This window comes from Vipera berus (assembly GCF_964194415.1).
Source record: "Vipera berus genome assembly, chromosome: 4".
NCBI lineage: Eukaryota > Metazoa > Chordata > Lepidosauria > Squamata > Viperidae > Vipera > Vipera berus.
In genome coordinates, this window is record NC_138206.1 from 79,169,096 (window position 1) to 79,194,827 (window position 25,732).

At 45.9% G+C, this 25,732-nt stretch overlaps 1 protein-coding gene across 3 annotated transcripts in view; it reads left to right on the plus strand.

Moving 5' to 3' along the window:
• Positions 1-25,732, plus strand: part of LOC308667820 (E3 SUMO-protein ligase ZBED1-like) — a 309,814-nt gene that overhangs the window by 62,029 nt on the left and 222,053 nt on the right. The window lies entirely within an intron of this gene.

The following is a 25,732-nucleotide window of genomic DNA, read 5'->3' on the forward strand; positions in this document are numbered from 1 at the left end:
AATTTAGGTTAAAACACATTACACTGGTCTATGAGGAGAAAGCCTACGCATGCCCAAGATGGCGGACATGCTCGGCTGAGCTCCGCGAGCTCCAGCTGTTAGGCGTCCCTTGGGAGCCCCTCAGGAGCCTTTAGGCTCTCTGTGATGGGGATTGGGGGCTTATGGTAACAGGCAGTGAGGCAGCTAGGAGGTCGACGAAGCTGGCATTGGCCCATTCAGACTCTTACCTACCGAGCTGCCCGTCTGCTGGCCCTGCGGTCTTCCGGCTATTTGCCTTTTGCTGCTTGCCTTTTCTGGACCATCTGCAGCTGCTCGTGACCGACTCCGGCGTTTCCTGCTGCTCCGGGCCGTTTTGGGCCGCCTTTGGCATTCCCGAGCTGTTCTCGGTCGGCGAGGGGGACGCCCGTGAGTCTGCTCTAACGGCGGCGATGGCGGCAACGGCGTGGGCGTCGGCTTCGGCACTGGTTGCGGCGGTCTTTCAGGCCGCGCTCGGCGGTGGCGGCGGCCTGCGTTCGGCGGCGACGGTGATGGCAATGGCGTGTTCCGGCCGTTTTCAGCGGCCAGCAGCTAGCGGTGACATTTCCGGGGCCTGTTTTCGGGCCGCTTTCGGCGGCACCGGCGTTTTCGGGCCTATTTGGGCCGTTTGCAGTGGCCGGCGGTTGGCTTTGGCGCTTTCTGGGCTTTCGGCCCCTCTCGCCGGCGGTGGTGTTCCCATGTTGCCCCAGGCCGCCTCGGGCCGCTGTCGGCGTCGTCGTCGCCCTCAGGCCGTTTTGGCGGCGGAGAGGGCGACTGTGAGTCATCTTGGCGGCGGTGTTCTGAACCAGCCCTCTTCTCGCACCCCTAATCAAAAGAAGAGACTGGAAAGCGTCCAAGGCTAAAAGGCTTCTGCCAAGATTTAATAGTAAACACACAAGAGCTTATCTTCTCAAGCAAAAGAGTTGCTTTCAGCAACCAGCCCCTCCCCAAACACTCCTTTTATAGAGAGCTCAGGGCGTGGTCTCCCTGTGCCTCCTCCCGAGGAGTCCCATAGCCTTCCTTTGTTTGTCCCTGCTCGTCTGCCTCCTGCGTCGGGCGTCCTTGAACAGGGCCAGCTGTGGGTCGTCATCCTCCGCACTCTCGGGCTCACACAGCTGAGAAGAGGTCCCCGGCTGAGGGCTCTGCAAAGCCTCCAAATCATCATCATCAGCCGGTTCGTTTCCCTCCTCCCCCACATCTGAGTCCTCCGATACATCGGAGCCGGCTGTCGGACCCACAGGCTGGCCCTGAGTCACAACAGGCGGTGGTGGTTTTCTATCCTGGCTTCGGGCCGCTTTCGGCGGCGACGGCATCTTCGGGCTGTTTCAGCGGCGGAGAAGACGACCGCGTGTCACCTCAATGGAGCAACGGCGACATGTGGTTCCTGCACCGCTTTTGGACCGCTTCAGCGGCGGTGACGTCGTTTCCAGATCATCTCTACTACCTTGGCCTGCCTACCCTTCTGCCTTGAACATATACATCTACCAACTCTGTGCCTACCCCCCCCTCTCCCCTTGGATTTGGACGGACCTGGGTACTAGCCACGGTGGGAGCGTGGCTTGGCTTTACATCTGCAGCCCCATAGAGGTGGGAGCTCTATGGGGTATGCCTACCCAGAGTATATCTTGGACCACCCCCAGGAACAGAGTTGCAACCCGTCATGAGAGGGCGGGGGGTGGCCTGTCTCTGGGGGCACCCAACTGAGTGGCAGTGAAGTTGGGTGTGGATCCAGATATTTATCCCCGTGCTTTGACCCTCCCATGGATATGACCAATTATGGGACTGCCTATCCTGGACTTGCTGGACCTATATGCGGCAATACACCAGCACAGACTTGTTCGCCCTCAGGGGTGCCCCCCTCTCCTGGGTGCGACCCGCCTTTTCAAATACTCCCAATCTCGATGAAGGGCCCGATTGTTGGGACCCTGAGAGATGGCTGGGCAGGGGCAGGGGCCTTCAACATTAATTTAATAGGAGGCCCCTGGTTAATTTTCTATCGAAATTTTTTATGGGGCTAGGGAGAGGGGTGGGAGGGGGTGGGGGTTGTTTGGCTATGGGGGGTGGCCAATCAACCATGGCTCAGGCCAGGCTTGGGTGTGGTTGTCTCCGGGGCTTAGGAGCGGGTCGTGGGACTACCAATTCCCACGATGGGGAATGGCAGCAGGTGCATAAACAGAGGGCCGTATCGTTACCGGGGGGGCCGTCTCCGCTATTTGCAAGCGGTGAGGCGCTCCGACCCTCTGCTTCTTCCCCGAGGGTCCGGGAGCGAGGGTGTGCAGCCTCCTGAGCTCTGGCTGGTGTATCTGAACGCCAGGTCCGTGGTTAACAAAGCTCCCCTTGTTAGGGATTTAGTTGAGGGTGAGCGCGCGGACCTGGCTTGCATCACGGAGACTTGGTTGGGCCCAGAGGGTGGGGTCCCTTTGGTTGACCTCTGCCCACCAGGTTTCCGGGTGCTACACCGGCCACGAGCTCAAGGTAGGGGTGGGGGTGTGGCGGTAGTTATCAGGGAGACCTTATGTCCGCGGGAGACCACCGTTCCTCAGATAGTTGGGTGTGAGTCTCTCTTTTTGAGATTTGGTCCGGGGGCGCAGTTGGGCTTGCTGCTGGTGTACTTTTCGCCTAGTCGCGCAGCGGCAGCCCTGCCCGAGCTGCTCGATATCCTCTCGGGGTTGGTGATTGAGTTCCCCAAACTTATAGTTTTGGGTGACTTCAATCTACCATCCCTGGGAGGCTCATCTGAGCTAGCTCGGGAGTTCATGGCTTCCATGATGGCCATGGACCTGACGCAAGTAATTTCTGAACCAACCCATGAGGGAGGCCACACCCTTGACCTGATATTCTTATCTGGACGGTGGTTTGATGATCTTGGTGGGGGCTCTCCATTTATTATGCCCCTGTCATGGACCGATCATCATCTCCTGCGGCTGGTCTTCCGTTTTGCCACCCCCCGCCGTGGGGGTACGGAGCCAACTAGATGGTACCGCCCCAGACGCTTAATGGATCCTGATAGATTCCAGGCGGCGCTGGGGTCCCCACCTGCCTCCGTTGCTCACAACTTGGCGGATGCCCTAGTGGAAGCCTGGGAAAGGGCGGCCACTGAGGCACTTGACCGAGTTGTACCCTTGCGGCCCCTGACCCGGTGCAGATCCCAACGAGCTCCATGGTTCTCCTCGGAGCTCCGGGAGATGAAGCGTCGGAAACGGGGCCTAGAGAGCTGTTGGAGGTCCAGCCGATCCGAATCCGACCGGTTGGAACTAAGAACCTTTATTAGGTCTTATCTCGCAGCGATGAGGATGGCGAGGTGTAATTACTTCTTTGCCCTCATCGCGTCCGCAGATAATCGCCCGTCCGCCCTGTTTAGGGTGACCCGCTCCCTCCTTAATCAGGAGGTGAGGGAGGAACCCTTGCAGGGTCGTGCCGAGGAGTTTGGACAACATCTGCTGGATAAAATCCCTCGGATTCGGACCGGACTGGACTCCAACTGGGCAGAGTCTGACGATCAGGACACGGGCGGTCTTGTCGATGTTATCTGGGAGGAGTTTGATTCTGTAACCCCTGAGGAAGTGGACAGGATTATGGGGAGGCTGAGCTCCACCACATGTTTATTGGACCTGTGCCCTTCTTGGCTGGTTTATGCAGCTCGGGAGAGGACACGAGGCTGGTTCCAGGCAGTTATATCTGCTTCCTTGAGTGAGGGTAATTTCCCCGCCGTCTTGAAGGAGGCAGTGGTGAGACCTCTCCTCAAGAAGCCTGTTCTGGACCCAGCTGTTTTGAACAACTTTCGTCCGGTCTCCAACCTTCGCTTTCTTGCGAAGGTTGTTGAGAGTGTGGTGGCGCATCAGCTTCCCCTGGTCCTGGATGAAGCGGATTATCTAGACCCGTTCCAATCGGGTTTCAGGCCCGGGTACAGCACGGAGACGGCATTGGTCGCTCTGGTGAATGATCTCTGGAGGGCTCGGGACAGAGGACATTCCTCTGTCCTTGTCCTATTAGACCTCTCGGCGGCTTTCGATACCATCGACCATGGTATCCTGCTGCGGCGTCTCAGAGGATTGGGAGTGGGAGGCACAGTTCTTCAGTGGTTCTCCTCCTATCTCCTGGGACGCTCGCAGTCGGTGTTGGCAGGAGGGCAGAGGTCGACCCCTAGGACTCTCGCTTGTGGAGTTCCTCAGGGGTCGGTCCTCTCGCCTCTCCTGTTCAACATCTACATGAAACCGCTGGGTGAGTTCATTCGTGGGTTTGGAGTTGGGTATCATCAATATGCCGATGATACCCAACTTTTCATTTTGACCCCAAACCACCCCAGTGATGCCCTCGATGTGATGTCCCGTTGCCTGGAGGCGGTTCGGGCCTGGATGGGGAGGAACAGACTTCAACTCAACCCTGACAAGACTGAGTGGCTGTGCATTCCGGCATCCCGGGACATTCAAAATATTCCATCTCTTCTTATGGGGGGTGAGTCCTTACCCCCCGTGGATAGGGCTCGCAACTTGGGAGTCCTCCTAGATTCACGACTTACTCTGGAAGATCATATAGTGGCCGTGACTAGGGGGGCTTTCGCCCAGGTTCGCCTGGTGCGCCAGTTGCGGCCCTATCTGGACCGGGATGCCCTGTGTACGGTCACTCATGCGCTTGTGACCTCTCACCTGGACTACTGCAATGCTCTCTACATGGGGCTTCCCTTGAAGACCACTCGGAGGCTCCAACTGGTACAGAATGCGGCCGCGAGAGTTGTCTTGGGAGCTTCCCGGTACTCCCATGTTACACCTTTGCTCCGCGAGCTACATTGGTTACCAGTTGTCTTCCGGGTGAGGTTCAAGGTTCTGGTTATGATCTTTAAGTCCTTAGATGGCATGGGTCCGGGATACCTCGGGGACCACCTGCTGCCGGCGTCAACTCCCCTCCGCCATGTGCGTGCCCACAGAGAGGGCCTCCTTAGGGTGCCTCCGGTCAGGGAATGTCGACTTGTGGCCCCCAGGGGGAGGGCCTTCTCTGTGGGCGCTCCGGCATTATGGAACCAACTGCCGGTTCAGCTCCGGATGGCATCGGACTTCGCTCCTTCCGGCGTGGGCTGAAGACCCACTTATTTGAATTAGCTGGTCTGGCCTGATGGGGTTAGGGGTTTTTTAATGGGTCTTTACTGTTTTTATTGTTATGGTATTTTAATTGGGCATTGTTTAATTTTCTTTTAACTTTTGTACTGTTATTTATATATGCCCTGTTAACCGCCCTGAGTCCTTCGGGAGAAGGGCGGTATAGAAATTGAATAAATAAAATAATAATAATTATAATTATAATTATAATTATAATAATAATAATAATAATAATAATAATAATAATAATAATAATAATAATAATAATAATAATAATAATAATAATAAAGGAAAATTAAATCCTGGGTAATAGAATAGAATAGAATAGAATAGAATAGAATAGAATAGAATAGAATAGAATAGAATAGAATAGAATAGAATAGAATAGAATAGAATAGAATAGAATAGAATAGAATAGAATAGAATAGAATAGAATAGAATAAAATAGAGTTGGAAGGGACTTTGGAGGTCTTCTAGTCCAGCTCAAGCAGGAGAACCTATACCATCTCAGACAACTGACTTTCCAGTCTCTTCTTAAAAACCTCCAGTGATGGAGCACCCACAATTTCTGAGGGCAAGCTGTTCCACTGGTTACTTGTCACTGTTAGGAACTTTCTCCTTAATTCCAAGTTGCTCCTCTCTCTGATCAGTTTCCAACCATTGTTTCTTGTCCTGCCCTCTGGTGCTTTGGAGAATCATTTGACTCCCTCTTCTTTGTGGCAGCCTCTCAAATACTGGAATACTGCTATCATGTCACCACTATTTCTTCTTTTCTTTAAACTAGCCAAACCCAGGTCCTGCAGCCATTCTTCATATGTTTTAATCAGTGCTTTTTTTGTAAAAGAAAAAGGTGCCAGAACTCACACATGTCATAAAACCTGCCTTGCCTACCCTACAAGGTTTCACCCATAAAAGGTGCCAGAACTCCATTTTGAGCGTTCTAGGAAAAAAAGTGCCCTGGTTTTAATCTCCAGGCCTTGGATCATTTTAGTTGCTCTTCTCTGAACTTTTTCCATGGTCTTAACATCTTTTTTGTAGTATTTATTTATTTATTGTTTATCTATTAATTCGGTTTATATACCGCCCTACTCCCAAAGGACTCAGGGCGGTTTACAAGGCAAAATTTAAAAACAATACAATATAAAATTAAAATTAAATTAAATTAAATTAAGTCTAGCCGCAAAAATTAAAATCACAATTTAAAAACATTAAACCCCTCAGTCCAGACCAGATAGCTCAAAGAGCCAGGTTTTTAGGTCCCGGTGAAATGAACGAAGGTTGGGGGCAGTCCGGAGTTCCGTTGGCAGTTGATTCCATAGGGCAGGCGCGCCCACAGAGAACGCCCTCCCCCTGGGGATTGCTCGTCGGCAATCCTTGACCGGTGGTACCCTGAGGATGCCCTCCCTGTGGGAGCGCACAGGACGATGGGAAATTGACGCTGGCAGCAAGTGCTCCCTTAGATAATCCAGGCCCATGCCATTTAGGGCTTTATAGGTCATCACCAGCACCTTGAATCTCATCCAGAGGGCAACTGGAAGCCAATGCAGCTCGCGGAGAAGAGGTGTTACATGGGAGTATTAGGAGACTCCCATCACAACTCGCGCGGCTGCATTCTGCACCAGCTGAAGGCTCCGAGTGGTCCTCAGGGGCAGCCCCATGTAGAGAGCATTGCAGTAGTCTAGCCGGGAAGTCACGAGCGCATGGGTGACTGTGTGTAGGGCATCTCGGTCCAAATAGGGCCGTAACTGGCGCACCAGGCGAACCTGGGCAAAAGCCCCCCTGGCCACGGCTCCTATATGATCTTTCAAACTGAGTCGTGAATCCAGGAGGACGCCCAAGTTGCGGGCCCTATCAACGGGGGGTAACACCTCACCCCCCATAGTTAACGATGGAAAAGATTGGTTAGTCTGAGATGCCGGTATGCACAGCCACTCAGTCTTGGCAGGATTGAGATGAAGCCTGTTCATCCCCATCCAAACCCGGACCGCTTCCAGGCAACGGGACATCACGTTTAGGGCATCACTGGGTTGGTTCGGGGTGGAAAGAAAAAGCTGGGTATCATCAGCGTACTGATGATACCCCACCCCGAAACCACGAATGATCTCACCCAGTGGCTTCATATAGATGTTGAACAAGAGGGGAGAGAGAACCGACCCCTGAGGAACTCCACAAACGAGAGGCCTTGGGGCAGATCTCTGCCCTCCTGTCAACACCGACTGCGAACGGCCCAGAAGGTAGGAGGAGAACCACTGTAAAACAGTGCCCCCCACTCCCAACCCTCTGAGACGCCGCAGTAGGATACCATGGTCGATGGTATCAAAAGCCGCTGAGAGGTCTAATAGGACTAGGACAGAGGAACAACTCCTGTCCCGAGCCCGGTAGACATCATTCACCAGCGCAACCAATGCCGTCTCCGTGCTGTACCCGGTCCTGAAGCCTGATTGGTATGGGTCCAGATAATCAGTTTCCTCCAGGAACAGAGGGAGCTGAAGTGCCACCACGCTCTCAACAACCTTCGCAAGAAAGCGAAGGTTGGAGACTGGACGATAGTTGTTCAAAATAGCCAGGTCCAGGGCAGGCGTCTTGAGGAGGGGCCTCACCACTGCCTCCTTCAAGGCAGCAGGGAAGGTACGCTCCCTCAATGAAGCAGTTATTACTGCCTGGAACCAGCCTCGTGTCTCCTCCCGGGCTGCATATACCAGCCAGGAGGGGCACGGGTCCAATAAACACGTGGCAGAACTCAGTCTCCTCATGATCCTGTCCACCTCATCTGGGGTCACAGGATTGAATTCACTCCAGGTAACATTCTCTAGACCGCTCGATTCTTCCCCGTCAGTCTCTGCCCAGTCAGAATCCAAACCGGCTCAAATCTGAGCGATTTTGTCCGTCAGATGATAGCTAAACTCCTCGGCTCGCCCCTGCAAGGGCTCCTCCTTCACCTCCTGATTAATGAGGGAGCGAGTCACCCTAAACAGGGCGGCCGGGCGATTATCTGCAGACGCGATGAGGGCAGCGAAGTAATTAGACTTCGCTGTCCTCATCGCCGCGAGATAAGACCTCGTAAAGGTTCGTAACTGCAACCGGTCAGACTCAGACCGGCTGGATCTCCAACAGCTCTCTAGACCTCGTCTCCGATGCTTCATCTCCCGGAGCTCCACAGAAAACCATGGAGCCCACCGGGATCTGCGCCGGGTCAGGGGTCGCAAGGGTACAAGGTCGAGCGCCTCGGTGGCAGCCCTTTCCCAGGCATCCACCAAGGTATCGGCGGGGCTGTGAGCGAGGGGGATAGGTATAGACCGAAGTGCCGTCTGGAACTGTTCCGGATCCATTAGGCGCCTGGGGCGGAACCACCTGGTCGGTTCCGCAGCCCAGGAGCGGGGGGTGGCATAGTGGAAGACCAACTGCAGGAGGTGATGATCGGACCATGACGGGGACAATAGTTGGCGAGCCCCCTCCCAGATCATCAAACCACTGCCCAGATAAGAAAACTAGGTCGAGAGTGTGTCCTCCCCCATGAGTCGGACCCTGAATTACTTGGGTCAGGTCCATGGCTGTCATGGAGGCCATGAACTCCCGGGCCAACTCAGATGACCCTCCCAGAGAAGGCAGGTTAAAGTCGCCCAGAACTATAAGTCTGGAAAACTCAACCGTCAACCCTGAGAGGGCCTTGAGAAGCTCGGTCAGGGCCGTTGCTACACAGCTGGGCAACAGGTATGTTAGCAACAAGCCCAACTGAGCCCCAGGGCCACAACCTAGGAGGGATTCACTCCCGCCTATCTGTACAATAGTGGTCTCCCGCGGACATAAGGTCTCTCGTATAACTACCGCCACCCTGCCACCCCTGCCCTGAGCCCGTGGCCGATGTAACACACAGAAACCTGGAGGGCAGTCAGAGGGACACTTCCCTCTGAGCCCAACCAGGTTATTGTAATGCATGCCAGATCCACGTGTTCCTCCTCGATCAAATCACGGACGAGGGGAGCCTTGTTCACAACGGATCTGGCATTAAAGTACACCAGCCTGAGCTCAGGGGCCTGATCCCTCTCACCCCCAGATAAATGGGTACCAACTGGAGGGTCGGAGCACGCCACTGCTTGAAGACAGCGGGGGTGCGATCCCAGGTGTTGATATGGCCCTCCGTGTGACCAAAATTGTTTGCAGTATTCCAGGTGTGGTCTCACTAGGGTTTTATAAAGCGGTACTAATACTTCGTGTGATCTTGATTTTATGCCTCTGTTTATGGAACCCAGGATTGTATTAGCTTTTTTGGCTGCTGGTGCACATTGCTGGTTCATAGTCGTGATCGTCCACTAGGACTCCAAGGTCCCTCTCACAGTGTATTAATTGGCTCCAGTTTCCAGGATACAGATTCAGGGCAAAATTGCTTCAAAATAATTCAAAATTACCAGCGGATGTGCGATTATGCTCCATAACTGTTTTGCAAAATGTGATATAGCAATGAGAATGGTGCCACACCAATCATTATAAATTTATCTTTTTATTGATACCAGTAATGTAACTTTCCATTCATTTATTGGTTTTTCATGTAACATTTTTATGCTTTGAAAAACTGACAAGCTCTAACATCAGATTAAACGACATGGTTCCACTATTGTAATCTGGAGTCCAGTAGCTCTGCCTTACTCTTAAGCAATTCCAAATCCCTGACCAGGTCATTTAGTTTGCTCTGTGAAATTAGATGTGGTTCAGGAGGACACACGGTGGGCTAAAATTTGGGTCCATTGACATCAATGGCCCCAAATCAGCTGCATCCTGTTCATCATCTTTATCACTATCTGAGTTTAGAAAGTAAGATTCCGGTGGATCTAGAATTGGCAAGTCCTCACCATGGGGTACAGGATGCAGTGCGGATGGAATGTTTGGATATTCCACGGTCCACTTCTCCTTTCTTCAGATCCCTTTTGCAATTGGGGGAACCATGCAAAAATAGCAGTCGCTGCTATGATTGGCAGGTTCCCTCCACACCATTGGAACTGCAAAAGGCACGGATTTTTTCTTTTTGTTTAGCCAATGACGCAGATAAGTTGCACATGTAATGCAACAATAATGGTTGGCCCAACTCTTGTCCTGAACCCCTATTTTGCATCCAAAATATAGGTGGTATGCCTTTTTTACCACTACCGCCATACTGCACTTTTGAGATGCAAATGTAACCTCACCAGAAATGTAGCAAAAGTTATCTGCATTGTTTACACAGTTTCATGGCATCTTGGCTTCTGAGGAAAAATATCACGCAACTAATCAAAATATGTAAGAATTAACATTTTATATCAAAGGTCGATAATTTCCCAAAATTTGTAGACCAGTGAGATGTGCAAAGAATAATAACAGAATGTAGACACCTGAGAAGATGGCACTGCCTTGGGCGGGGAGGCGATAGATGGCCGAGCCTCTTGTTGTTTTTCAGGCCTCCTGCGGTGATATTCTGCCGTTTCCAGCCCTGGAGAGGCTGGGAGAAGTGGAGGGGGCATCTTCGGAGGCGAGGTGTGGTGCGACCACCTCGCTGGAAAAAAGAAAGCACCCCGAGGATCCAGAGGCTTGAAAGAGGGCCGCGGTTTAGCAGCCCTGAAGCCAATGACTCGGCAGTTTGAGAAGAAGCAGGGAAGCGAGAAAGAGTGGAAGTGAGTTTAAAGACTTTCCAAGCGAGTGCGCCGGTGGGGCGCTAAGCAGAAGTGAAAGGAGTGGCAGCCAGTTATCGGGTGGTTTTGGCAATAATTTTTTTTATTACCCCTTTTGTTTTCTGCTGCTGTGGATCCGAATGCTGATTAGAGGCTTAAATGGACTTGATTACGAATATGACATGATTGGTGGAAGCTTCTTCTCCCCTGAAAAAGCTAGCATACTGATTTACGGACTTATAGAAATCCTGCTTTAAACTGATGGATATTGATGTGATTTTTTTCTATTTTTTTCTACCTAAAGAGCGGAAGTGAAATTTATTTACAGAACAGGTTTAGATAAGTTCTGGCAGAAGACTTATTAGAAGGAAGTACGGGGTTATTGGTAGTTTAGGGTTGGCCCTGACAAGTATCTGGGAAGGAGTTAACCTGTGGTCTACACTAGTGTGGAGAAACCTCCTGGGACAAACTGAAATGTCTTTAACAACGACATCAACTAAAACCTTAAAGAAGGCCCCCATCTTGACAGCAGTGGCCTCTCCGGTTACAACGCCACCAGGGGTTAGGAAGTCGATGGAGAGCTTATTGGCGAGAGAAAAATCTGCTACAATTCAAGGGATTTATATGATGTTACAAAATATGCAGGACATAATGGAGAGGAATTTTGACAGCCTGAGGGCTGAGTTGGGAGACATGAGAGAGGAGATGAAGGAAATTAAAGGAAAATTGGGTGTAGTCCAGGTGACCCTGAATACGCATGAAGAGTGAATAAAAATAGTAGAAAAGGACTCTGAGAATATGGAGAAGTGGATGGAGAAATGGGAGTACAGGTGCACGCAAGCATCCAAGAAGCTGGAAGATGACATGGTGTACCTGGAGATGGAGAAAGCGGCCTTTTTTGCACTTCCAAAATATGACAGAAGACAGAGAAGAACAGTTGGAAGAAGTGGTAGGAGAAATGATCACAGACCTGGTGGGGAAAGAGAAAAAAGAGGTTCGGTGCGATATTGATGAGGCCTTTCGAGTTTATACTAATTATGCCAGGCGATACAGCCTCCCTAGGGAAGTGCACTTTAGGTTTACCAAAAAGGTGCTTAGAGATGAAGTGCTCTATAGAGCTAGAGACCAACCAATTCAGTATAAAGGCTGTCCGGTCACAATTCTTAAGCAACTACCAAGAAGGGTCCAAGAGCAACGTCAACACTATCAATTTGTTACTTCGCAATTGAGAAAAAAAGGTGTGGCATATAAATGGCTGCTTCCAGAGGGGCTCCTGGTGATGTGGGAAGACCGAAAGATAAAGATTGAGAGTCTACAAAACGCACCAGATTTCTATAATTCTTTTTGCGGGACTAGCAATCAGGAGAAGTCAGAGGGAGGAGAGGAATCCGGGGGGGAGGGGGGCAGAGAGGGAAAGGGAGAAGAATACAAGAGGGTAACTAGACAGACTACCAAATCTAAGGCCCAACGTAAGTAAGGATGTGTGAAGGGGTGAATTTTCTGACGCTCAATGTTAATGGTCTTAATGCTCCTGTTAAGAGAAAAAATATCTTAACTAGATTAAGGAAATGTGGAGCCGATGTATTATGCCTTCAGGAAACTCATATTAAGAAATGCCAAACTAATCTGTTTTTTTTATTGAAAAGTTTTACAATACATTTTATCTTTAACAATCCCCCCTCCCTCCACCCACCCCTACCTAACCCTCCCTATCCCTCCCCCCATTCCCCCCTCCCCCCCGACTTCCCAGAGCTAAGTACAAGGTATAAAAACAAAGAACAATCATAAACATCCATATGCTAACAACAATAAACTATTAAGTCTATCGCACTCTAGCTCATATGAAATGACTACAAGCAATACTAATATTACATATAAAAGGAAAGAAGAAAAAGAGAAAAAAACTTATTCAAATGCTAAGTGAAACTTTTTAGTCCCATATTTGTTCTGGATATAATCAATCCACTTTTTCCACTCCATAATATAACATTCTTGCGAATGATCTTTCAAGTAAGCCGAAATCTTTGCCATTTCCGCCAGGTCAGAAACTTTTAGAGTCCATTCTTCTATAGTCGGCAGTTCCTCCTTCTTCCAATATTGACCTATTAAGAGTCTTGCTGCTGTGATTAAATTCAACATCAACTTAATGTCCACAACAGTAGCATCTGTAATTATACCCAATAGAAACAATTGCGGACAAAACTTTATCCTTTGCTTGAAGATCTTCTGCATATTCCACCAAATTTTTATCCAAAAAGCCTTAACCTTTTTGCAGGTCCACCATATATGAAAATAGGTTGCATCTTCGCCACCACATCTCCAACATTTAGGTTGATAGTTCGGATACATACTTGCAAGCTTTTTAGGATCTAAATGCCATCTATAAAACATTTTATAAAAGTTCTCTCTTAGGTTTTGGGCTTGCGTAAATTTTACGTTCCTCACCCAGATCTTTTCCCACGTGTCCATTGTAATAACTTCTTGAATATTCTGAGCCCATTTTATCATACAGTCTTTAACAAGTTCTGTTTCTGAGTCAATATCTATCAATGCAAGATAAATCCGTTTAATATGTGCTGGACCCTGATTTCTAATTTGCTTTATCAAATTTTCATCAGTCATTGAGAAACCAATTTTCTGATCTTCTTTCCACCTGGCACGTAATTGACCATATTGAAACCAAGTTTGAACGATCTTCTCATCTCGCAAGAGATTGTACGGCTTCAAACACCAGACGTTCCTCTCCAAGCTTAAGATCTCCTTGTACGTAGTCACATCATGTTTGAAGCCAACATTTATATTTTCTATTGCATGTTTCGGGATTGCCCACAACGGCATCTTGTAGTCTAACTTATGTCTATACTTCTTCCATACTCTCAACAATGCCTGTCTTAAAATATGCACTTTGAACACATTATCTACCTTCTTATCATACAACAAATATGCATGCCAGCCAAATAACAAGTCGTGGCCCTCAAGATTTAATAATCTTCCAAACTCTCAACAATGCCTGTCTTAAAATATGCACTTTAAATACATTATCTACCTTCTTATCATACAACAAATATGCATGCCAGCCAAATAACAAGTCGTGGCCCTCAAGATTTAATAATCTCCCTTGTGTCAAATTAATCCAATCACTTATTCCTGACAACGCAGCAGCTTCATAATATAATTTAAGATTAGGCATTTTAAGACCACCTCTTTCACGAGTATCCTGCATAATCTTAAGTTTAACTCGTGGCCTTTTCCCTGCCCACACAAATTTATTGATACCCCGTTGCCATTCTTCCAGATTAGAGTCTTTTTTAAGAATCGGTATCATTTGGAATAAAAATAAAAATTTAGGCAGGACATTCATTTTCACTGCTGCAATTCTTCCCAGTAAAGACAATTGCAATTTTTCCCAGCTCTCCAATTCTTTTTGAATTTTTCCCCATAACTTTTCATAATTATTTTTATATAACTTTGCATTTGAGGGTGACAAATACACCCCCAAATATTTAACCCTTTTAACAATCTCAAATCCAGTTAATCCTTCTAAAAGGGCCTTTTGCGATGCTGTCATGTTTTTGGCTAAAATTTTTGTTTTTTGTACATTAACCTTAAATCCAGAAACCTTCCCATATTGCATTATTATCTCCATCAGGTCCACAACAGAGTTTTCTGGCTGGGTCACCGTAACAACCAGATCGTCTGCAAACGCCCTCAATCTATAATCCTGATCTCTAATTTGAATACCCTTAATTTTTTCCGAGTTCCGTATTTTTATCAATAATATCTCCAATGTTAAAACAAATAATAGAGGTGATAACGGACACCCTTTTCTTGTGCCCTTCTCAATATTGCATACTTCAGCCAGGCTATTATTTACTATTATTCGGGCAGTTTGTTTTTGATATAATGCCCTAATTGGTTGTAAAAATTTATCCCCAAAATTCATTTTATCTAGAACTTTCATCAGAAATTGCCAATCCAGTTGATCAAAAGCTTTTTCAGCATCTAGAAAAATTAACGCCGCAGGGATCTGGTTGTTCCTTTCCAAAAACTCAACCACATCAACTATATGCCTCACATTATTTTTCATTTGTCTACCACTAATAAACCCAGTTTGATCCCCATGGATCATCTGTTGCAAAACCCTCATCAATCTATTAGCTAAAACCTTAGCAAATATCTTGTAGTCTGTATTTAAAAGTGATATTGGTCTGTAGTTTCTTACTTGGGTGACATCCTGATCTTCCTTTGGAATCAAGGAAATAAAAGCAGTTCTCCAAGACGGAGGCACCCTTCCTCCCCTCTGAATTGTCTGAAACAATTCCCTTAATGGCTTTATCAGCTCCAATTGTAAATTTTTGTAATTGAGCACAGTCAGTCCGTCCGTGCCTGGCGCTTTGTCCACCTTCAATTGCTTAATTGCTAAAAGAATTTCTTCTTCTGTTATCAATTGATTAATCTCTTCCTTTTGTTCTTGTGTAAGAACCGGGATGCTAGCATTCTTCAAATATACATCAATATCCGTTTCATTAATCTTATCCTTAACATATAATTTGGAATAAAAGTCCACAAAGGCTTCCTTAATAAGATCCTGTTGAAACACAACCTTGCCTTTATATTCAATTTTATCTATATTAGAAGCCCTTTGTTTTTTCCTTAACCTGTAGGCTAACCACCTACCTGGTTTATTGGCATTACAAAAAGTATTATGCCTAGGAAACCGTAAGTTAGTTGCCACCTGATCAGCCATCAACTTATCAAATTGTCCTCTTAGCAAGTTAATAACCTCTTTAATCTTCACATCCGATGGATTCAAAATTAGGGCCTTTTCTTTTTCCTAATTTCATTCTCCAGTTCTTTCCTCCTAACTTCCAAATTACGTCTATATTTATTATTCATGTATATTAACACCCCTCTCATATAGGCTTTGCTTGCATCCCAAACCATGTCCATAGAAGTATCCTTATTCATATTAATTTCAAAAAAATCCTTCATCTGCTTTTTGCATTCTTCCACATTTCTCTGATTTCTAAACAAATTCTCATTTACGCGCCAGGAGCGCCTATCTCTATTGTCCTTGTTGATCTCTAACCAGACTGGACTATGGTCAGATATAGTTCTTGCACAAATCTTTATCTTCTTAATCCTAGAAAAAAATCATTAGTCAGTAATATAAAATCAATCCTAGAAAAAGATTGGTGTCTATCAGAAAAAAAAGTATAATCCTTTTCATGTAGATGTGTTTCTCGCCAAATGTCTTGCAATTCCAGATCATCCTTCAGTTCAAAAAAAGATTTGGGCAATCTAGCATGACTCGGGGCATGCTTAAAAAAACCAGATTTGTCCAGCTGTACATCCAGGACACCATTCCAATCTCCCATAAAAATAAAAGATTTATAATCCAACTGGGTAATCTTTGTATGTAGTGAACTATAAAAGTCAGCTTGTTGTTGATTAGGAGCATACAGTCCAACTAAAAGCGTTTTTTTGCCTTCTAACAGCAAATCTATCATAACATATCTTCCTTGTTTATCTACTTCAATTAGTTCCGCTGTCAGAGTATTCTTAACATAAATAACCACTCCATTTTTCTTATTCATTGCAGAAGCAATAAATTGCGTGCCCAACCTTGAGTTCAACAAGTACTTTTGGTCCATAACCCTAATATGCGTTTCTTGCAAGCAGATAACATCAGTCTTAAATTGTTTTAAATATTGAAAAACTTTCTTTCTCTTCTGTGGTGAATTTAATCCATTAACATTCCAGGTTAGGAACTTAGTCGCCATTCTTGGCATCCCGAAGCTTCTGGAGCACGTCTGTCAGGACCCCTTTAACTTCCTTAGGCCGCGCCCCTCCCACAGCTTCGCTGTAAGTACGCTTTGGAGGTTCCATAACTTTCTGCTGATCTTGCTCTTGCTCTTGTCTCACTCGTCTTAAGGCGGCACGCGTCATCCTCTGCTCTTCAGCAGCTGCCGATGAAACTGTAATTTGATCCCCTCCAGCACCATTCTCCTCTGTCTGTATTCCTTCAGCATCTTGAGGCTTACCCTCGCCATTTCCCTTTACAGATTCCAAAAGTGGTAGAGGGGTTGCTTTTAAAACTTTACTGTAAAAATCACGTGCCTGAGTCACTGTGACCAAACGATGTCTCTTGCCTTCATGCATCACCACCATGCCCACTGGAATCTCCCATCTAAACTTGATGTCGCATTTCTTAAGTTCCTGTGCCAAAAAGGCAAAATCTTTCCTTCTCCTTAAAATCTTTGGAGGAATCTCTTTTTAGACCAAAACTTCTTGCTCAGCAACCACAAGCTTAGTATCATAAGCAACTTGGATAACTTCATCCCTAATTGCTCTCTTTGTAAAGTAAACCACCACATCTCTAGGTAACTTCCTCTGCCTTGCAATCCATGAGTTCACACGAAAGATTTTGTCTATACTTCCCTCAATTTCAGCTGCTGACTGACCCAGTACCGCTTCCAAAGCCTCAGAGACCAACTGCTTTCAATCTTCTTTAGGATTCTCTTTTAAGCCTCTGATTCTGATAGCAAACTCCATCTGATGGTACTGGACGAGGGTCAAGTCTCCATCCATTTTATCCATTATATTTTCATTCTCTAATACTTTTGCTTCTAATATAGAATTCTTTTGACTAAGATCCTCCATTTTTTCATCCAAACATTGCACACATACAGCCACACCTTCAATTGCAGGCAAGATGTCTGCCCTCATTGCTCTAAACTTCTCTTCCATCTTCTCCTCCAGTTTCTCCTCCAGCTTTTCCGTCTTTTCATCCATCATATCTGACATTAATTGTGAATGCTTTTCGAAGGCATCCTGTAAATCCTTAAGCGTCAATGCCGGAGCAGGTGCAGGAGGAAGCAAAGCTTGCAACGAGGTCTGTTGCACCGGGGAAGCCCCCACACTCCGGAGAACTTTGGAAGTTTTAGTCGCCATCTTCCCCCACTTTCACTTACTGCGCACTTTCACTTTAAAGCCATAAAGTCCATTGAACTAGAGAGTAAAAGTAAAAGTCCACTTCACCTTGACCTCCTGTACCGCTCTGCCTGCGTCTTCACACTCAAGAGTCTTTCCTTCTGGCAGGGGTGGTTGCTAACGCTTGGCTCTGCTCCAAAAAACATGGAGCAGAGGCGCTGCGCAGCCCGGAGCAAACCCAGGCTTCGGGGGGACTCGATCCTTCAGCCGCCCAAACCTAAAGCTCAGGCGGCCCCGGAGAGCTCAACCCCTACCTGGGGCCTCACCCCCTCCTCTTCTCCCGGGGAGGGGGCTTCCGAATCACCAAAACAGCTGATCGGCGCTGTTTTCAGCAATTCAACAAAGCCGCGGCGTGGACAGCCCGGAGATGGCTGTCTTCAGCGTCGCGTCGCCGCCGGAAGTCCGCCCAAACTAATCTGTTGAATTATCCTAAACTAGGAAAATTATTTGTAGCGTCTGCTGAGGAGAAAAAGAAGGGTGTAGCAATGTATGTTAAGGAGTACTTGTGTCCTAAAGAGTTATGGGCGGACCCGGAGGGGAGAAGCCTGATGTTGGAGATAGAAATGGTGGGAAGCAAAGTGTTTCTGGTAGGCATATATGCACCCAATAATAACCAGGGACACTTTTTCCAGAAAATATATCGGAAAATATTAGACCTGGAGTATGAGCAGATGTGTCTCTTGGGGGACTTTAATGCGTTGGTAGATAGGGCTAAGGATTACAAAACAGGGAGGGTTGATTTGAAGAAGAAGAAAGGAAAAGATAGGGTCTTGCCCAAAGTATTTAGGGATGTGTGCGAAGAATTTGGCCTTAGGGATATATGGCGTGAGATTAACCCGGCCTCTCAACGTTATACCTACTATTCCCCCAGGCATAACTCGTGGTCTAGGTTGGATATGGTATGGTTGTCAGATGGGCTGATATCTTAGATGAAAGATGCCATGATTTTGACGAATGAATGGGCGGATCACAATGTCACTGCACGTTTTTTTTTGTTCGTCAGAAAAGTTCATTTCTAACTGTACATTTTCCCCTGCTCTCTGCACCTGTTGTGATAACTTATCTGGTAACCATAGTGAATCCCATATGACTAGTTATGTTATGGTTTCAGTCTGTTTAGTGCGCATGTCTAGAAAAAGTTCCCAGTGTTTATCTTTATTGTTTTATTCACTTTGATGCTACTGTCTGTTACGTTAGGATGTAGTGAGCTAGCTCTCTTTATAATATATATTTAGTTTTTATATTTTTGTAAGTAAAAGGTATGTAGTAAGATTATGCGTCGTGTTTTTATTGCCTTCCTGCATGCACATCATGCATTCTCTGAAGCACGGTCCTTCGCCCTCTACAAAGGTGATTTTTACCTTGACATTTTGGTAGCAGAGGATGGTTTGATTTATGTTTTTAGAGATGCATGTTTCTGCGGCTGTTATCAGTTAGTTAGTGCTAGCGAGGCAGCGGTGATTAACTGCTGAAACATGTCAGGAAGGAAGCCACGGCTGAAACGGGAGGCCAGGAGCTTGTCTGTTGGGCATCTCCCTTCAACTTTGAGAACTCCGATAGCTTCAGCCACACGCCTTGGAGACGACGCACCTACTCCTGTCGACGATGCAAGGTCAGTCACTCCTTTTTCTACTTTTCCAAGCTCCCTGGCAGCTGCTTTTGAACATGTTCACACTCCAGGGGCTCAAGATGAATTTCAAAAGCTTGGAGCGAAACCTAAAGTTCAGCCGAAGAAAATTCCTTCTGCTCCTTCAAGCCCCAAGCAAACTATGCGAGATAGGGCTATGCAAGGCTACTGTGAACAAATTGGGGTTTTTGAAAAGCGTTTGCAGCAGGCAAAGGAATATGTGTCAATGGTTCAGCAATATGAGAGGAATTATGAGCATGAACCGGCCATATTGCCACACCCACAAGGAGAAGCCATATTGCCTCCTTCTTCCCCAAAGCCAAAGTCACGCCCATCATTGAATGTCATGCAAGATGAATGGGAACCGGAGGCTCCTATGTCACATGATTATGGGCTGTCCCAAAGGCCATACAGAGCCACAGTGATGCCTGAAGCAAATGTTATAGCACCATCTACTGGTGAAGCTGCATTAAGACATGAATTGGAGCTCTCACCCTACAACTGTCTGTGCAGGAATCTTTGCTCAGAGATACAAGATTTCTGCCGTTATCTGAGGCTCCAGCCCCTGATGGTGCTAGGATTCCTGTTACTATTGCTTCTCCTGTTAATATTGCTTCTATGCAAGTCCCTCTACCTGGCAGAACACAGCCATATTTAACCCACATGCAATTGCCACCAGGTTCTTATATGCGAAGGCCAGTGTCATCTGCAGGTTATGCTAATGCACCAGCCCCAGCGCCAGCGCCTCCTGCTGGCCAGGGTAGAATAGCACCTCAAAGACAGTCACAGCCAGCACCAATACTACTGGCAGCTTCAATGCAACTGCCGCATGTCCAGGCACAGATGCCACTGGTGCCCCCTGCAGGTTATGGTCGGATTGCACAACCTGCACAGCCAGTACCTAAATTGTATATTCCTCATCAAACACCTTCCATTGTACCACTGGCTGGTGACTCAAAATTAAAGAAGTCAGGACAGAATTACAGGGCATGGGTCAGTGAGGATGGACTTTTGCTACGCAGAGAAGGTACTCACATGATGGTGTTTAATCCTCCTGCCCAGCCATGGACTCCTGACATATGGGACTTGGATAATAGAGCATGCACAACATTATTGATGTCAATGGACACTGAATTGCAGCTCACGTTTTCACAAGATGCAACTGCCCAACAAATTTGGACTCAGAGACATGTTATCGGCCTACATCAATTGAATCTACATGTTTACTTTTGTCTGAGTTCCATGGTTCCAGATTAAAACCTGGTGAACATATTGGAGCACATTTGACTAAAATGAAAGGTATTAGAAAAGAACTGGGTGAAAAAGGCTATCCTATTGATGATTTTCAAATGATCAGCATTATCAATTCTTTGAATCATGAGTGGAAAGATGCTATTTCCAAGATTAATCAAGTGCCTATTGCTCAACGCACAGTGGATCATGTATGCAGAATTTTAACCGAAGAAGAGGCACTTATGCAAGCTGCGCCACATTTAAGGGAACCACCTGCATCAAGAGCTTCAGCGAGGCGTGCCTTCCGTGGAAGGACCTACGTTCCAAGGATGCCAAGATGCTACATCTGCAATCGTGTGGGACATGCCACCCGGGATTGTCCCCAACGAGTTCCAGCGCCCGTCACATACCAGCCCAGAGGAACAGATTCCAGAGGAGGCAGAGGTAGAGGCGGACGACAAGGTCGTGGTCGTGGTTCCAGGCGTGATCCACAAGCTCCACTTGTCACATTGGTTGTGACCAACGATCCACAGCCTCAACCAGAGTATGACAGACGACTTCTTTGGACTTTGGACAGTGGAGCAGCATTACATGTTACCTACAGAAAAGAGCTTTACACAGAGATGCACGAGCCTGAACCTGAACTTCGTGAACTTTACTCTTTTTCCAATCATCCTGTTCAGGTCATGGGAAAAGGAACTGTTTATATCGAAGAGCTCGGTGCTCTCATTCCAAATATTTACTATGTTCCATCTGCCAGTAGTAATTTGCTTAGTCAGAGTCATTTGTCTAGGTTTTCTCATTTTCAGGTCCACCATCTTGAAAAAGCAAGTTATATAGTCAAGGACGGAGATATTGTTGCTGAAACCATGTTGATTGGTGGTGTTTATTACTTAAAACCAAAGTCTAAGCAGCAAGAGCAGGCAAGTATACACGTTCCAAAAAGCACAGGCCCAGAGAGAGACGTCCCAGAGAGAGATCCTGTTGCTACTCCAAAAGTTCCTAATAATGATAAAAATACAAAAAAGACACAGGTTGCTCACAGCAAGCCTGGGGTTCCTAATAAAAATGCTAATGTTGAGAATTCACTAACAGGTAAACCTTTGCATTCCAGGTGTATCCATAAGTGGCACAGAAGATTGGGTCATGCCAGTTTCCATGTTCTGAAGAAGATGCCAGAGTTCGCAAGAGGTTTGGATCTAAAGGAGTGTAAGGTGTTCTTGGACTGTGCTGTCTGCAAGAAAGCCAAATCCAAGGCAGCAGCAATTCCAAAACGCGCTACACGCCTGTCAACACGCATTTTTGATTTGGTACACACTGACATAGTTGGTCCTTTTGCACCAACCCTTGGTGGTAAAAGATATTTCTTGACAATCGTTGATAATTATTCTAGATATGGATATGTATATCCTATGAAAGAAAAATCTGAGACCTTTCAGATCTTTAAAGACTTTGCTAGTCTTGTCTATACCCAATTCGAGGTCAACATTGCCAGAATCCAGAGTGATCGCGGTGCTGAATTCATGTCTCAGCGTTTCCAGGACTGGATGCGTGAGAATGGAATAGTACATCAGACATCTGCTCCTTATACTCCAGCTGAAAATGGAGTGGCAGAACGCAGAAATGGAGTTCTGCAAACCATGATGTGTTGCCTCCTTGAAGATGCTAACCTCAGTCTTCCATACTGGGGTGAAGCTATCAAATATGCTAACCATATCATCAACCGTACTTGGAGTAGTGTGATAAATCAGACCCCTTATTTCATGTTGTATGGACACAAGCCTGATCTCTCACATCTCCATGTTTTTGGTTCCTATGCTATGGTCAATATTCCTTTAGCCCAAAGAAAGAAAGGGGGTCCTGCAGCAAAAAGGATGAGATTTATGGGCATTGATGATAATTCAAAATGGAGCAAATACATTGACTCTCATCATGTTATTGTGGTTTCACAATCTGCTACTTTTGAGGAAGATGCTGACTGGTCCAGGATTCATTCTAACGATCCTGGAGTTTATTTTCCTAGAGATGATGCTGCTGATGCCACGCAACCTGATGATCAAGATTCACAGGAGAATGTTCCTTCCACGAGTTCTTCTCAGCCTACTGTTCCGTCTTCGCAAGCCGCCGACGCTGCTGCTGGCGACAATGATGAAGACGAGGACGACACGGAAGAAGAATGGACGGTTGGCCCGAGACGTTCCAAGAGGACCACAAAGGGAACCCCTCCAAAACGGTATTCGTGGCAAGTAACAAAAACACCTGTACCTTTGATTTGTAATGTTACACTTCCTCCTGAGAAGTTCACACAGATCAAACATCTTCCTGATTCAGAACAAGATAAATGGTTTGAGGCAATGCAGGCTGAAATGGACAGTCTAAAGAAACTCCAAGTGTTTACGCCTGCAAGCCCTCCAGCAAACAAGAAGGTTATTGGTACTCGATGGGTCTACAGGATCAAAAAGAAGCCGAATGGTGAGTCGTTGTACAAGGCCAGACTCGTAGCCCAGGGTTCCGCTCAATGTTATCCTGAGGACTATACAAATACATACTCACCCACAGTGCGGACTGAAAGTGTGAAAATTGCTTTAGCCACTGCAACTATCCTTGGCCTGGAAGTTTTCCAGTTCGACGTTGAAACGGCTTATCTACACGCTGATCTTGATGAGGACATCTACGTGAAAGGTCCTCCAGGTTTCCGACAGCAAGAAGGGGATACCTGGTTTCTACACAAAAGTCTTTATGGTCTGAAACAGTCTGGTTTAATGTGGTACTTATGTCCTTCTGACAAACTAAATTCAATGGGCTTTATTAAGTCCGAAACAGATGAATGCGTGTTTACTAAAAGATCCGGTAATAGGTATGAGATAATTCTTGTTTATGTCGATGATATTGTTTATATTGGTCCAAATAAGCAGATGAGTGAGGTTTTTGCTAAAGCTTTACAAAAGTTTTCCACATTGAAGTGTTTAGGATGTATAAACACTTGCACCTGTTGTGATAACTTATCTGGTAACCATAGTGAATCCCATATGACTAGTTATGTTATGGTTTCAGTCTGTTTAGTGCGCATGTCTAGAAAAAGTTCCCAGTGTTTATCTTTATTGTTTTATTCACTTTGCTGCTACTGTCTGTTACGTTAGGATGTAGTGAGCTAGCTCTCTTTATAATATATATTTAGTTTTTATATTTTTTTAAGTAAAAGGTATTTAGTAAGATTATGCGTCGTGTTTTTATTGCCTTCCTGCATGCACATCATGCATTCTCTGAAGCACGGTCCTTCGCCCTCTACAAAGGTGATTTTTACCTTGACACACAACCCGGTGGCTATTACATTGATAAGGGGGAGTAGAGTGAGGAGTAGATGGATGATGAACCTGGAGGCTCTAAAGGATACGGTTTTTGTACAAAAAATTAAACAAGAGATGAGCCTGGTTTTTTTTAGAAAATAGGATGGAAGGGATGCCCCTACAAATAGTTTGGGACACAGCTAAAGCTTATCTGAGAGGCTTGATAATAAAACAGATGGCAGTTAAACGTAGGAAGGAGGAGAAAAGTAGGAGGGAAATTGCTGAGCAACTTACTAAGGCAGAGAAGGCTCTTCAGGTAAACCCACAGAAAGTGTATGGGAAGGAGCAGGTGGATTTTTGGAGGCATAAACTCAACCTTGTGGATCAAGAGAAAATAGCACATCAAATTAGGGTGGCGAGGCAGAACTATTTTGAATATGCCAATAAGCCAGGTAGATGGCTTAGCTATAGAATAAGGAATGAGAAGGAAAGTAGAAGAATTGATCAGTTAGAGGATAAGAGGGGGACACTGATAGGGGATAAAGAAGGGAAAGAAAAGATAGCGACTGAGTTTTTTACAGAATTATATCAGAAAGAAAAGGTTCCTGAGGAGAGGATCAAGCAATACCTGACAGAGTCAGACCTTCCTAAGTTACTTCCTAATGAGAAAGAGGCCTTAGATCAGGAGATAACACTAACAGAAATTGAAAAAGCGGTAAGACAACAGAAATGTCAAAAAACACCAGGCACTGACGGAATTCCTGCAGAATTGTATGAGGTATTAGTGGAAGCGCTTGGAAAACATATGAAAGATCTATTTAATGAAATTTTGGATAAGGCTATAGTCCCGCAAACCTGGTTGGAGGCAAATATTAGTTTGACCCCTAAGGATGATTCCCCTTCGAAGCATATTAAAAACTATAGGCCAATATCCCTTCTTAATTCAGATTATAAAATATTTGCGACAATAATTGCTGATAGATTAAAAATTTACTTAAACCAATTCATACATACAGACCAGAATGGGTTCCTCCCCACCAGACAAATAAAGGATAATCTCAGAATTATATTAAATGTTCTGGAGTATTATAAAAGCCGACCAGATAAACAATTAGCTTTAATATTTATTGATGCTCAAAAAGCATTCGATAGGGTAAATTGGGACTTCCAAATGTGTCAGTTGGAACATATGGAGTTTGGGGCTAAATTCCGTAATATGATTAAAGCAATCTATACTAAGCAGGAAGCGAGACTGTTGATAAATGGGAATTTAACTGACAAATTTGATATCTGTAAGGGCACTAGGCAGGGTTGTCCACTCTCCCCACTTTTATTTATTTTAACCTTAGAACCCCTATTGAGAATAATAAGGAAAGATGAGATTACCGGGCTTCAGATAAGAGACCAAATTTACAAACTGCAGGTGTTTGCATATGATATGGTTTTTGTTTTGGAAAACCCTCTGGAATCCAGCACGGAATTACTAAAAAGGATTGAGGAATTTGGAAATGTGGCCGGTCTACAAGTAAATAAAGATAAAATGAATATATTAACGAAAAATTTTTCAAATAGAAGTAAACAGATGTTAGAGGACATTACAGGGTTTAAAATTGTGAAGAAGGTGAAATATTTAGGAATTTGGTTGACGGGAAGATGTTCAAGTATTAGGGAGGATAATTATTCTAAATTACTGATACAAACAAAAATGGACTTGGGAAAATGGGGTAGGATACAGTTGTCATTATTAGGAAGGGTAGCCACGGTAAAATCTTATATTTTGCCGAAATGGATTTTTCTTTTCCAGACAGCACCGGTTAAACTTTCGATGTAATTTTTTAAAAGAGT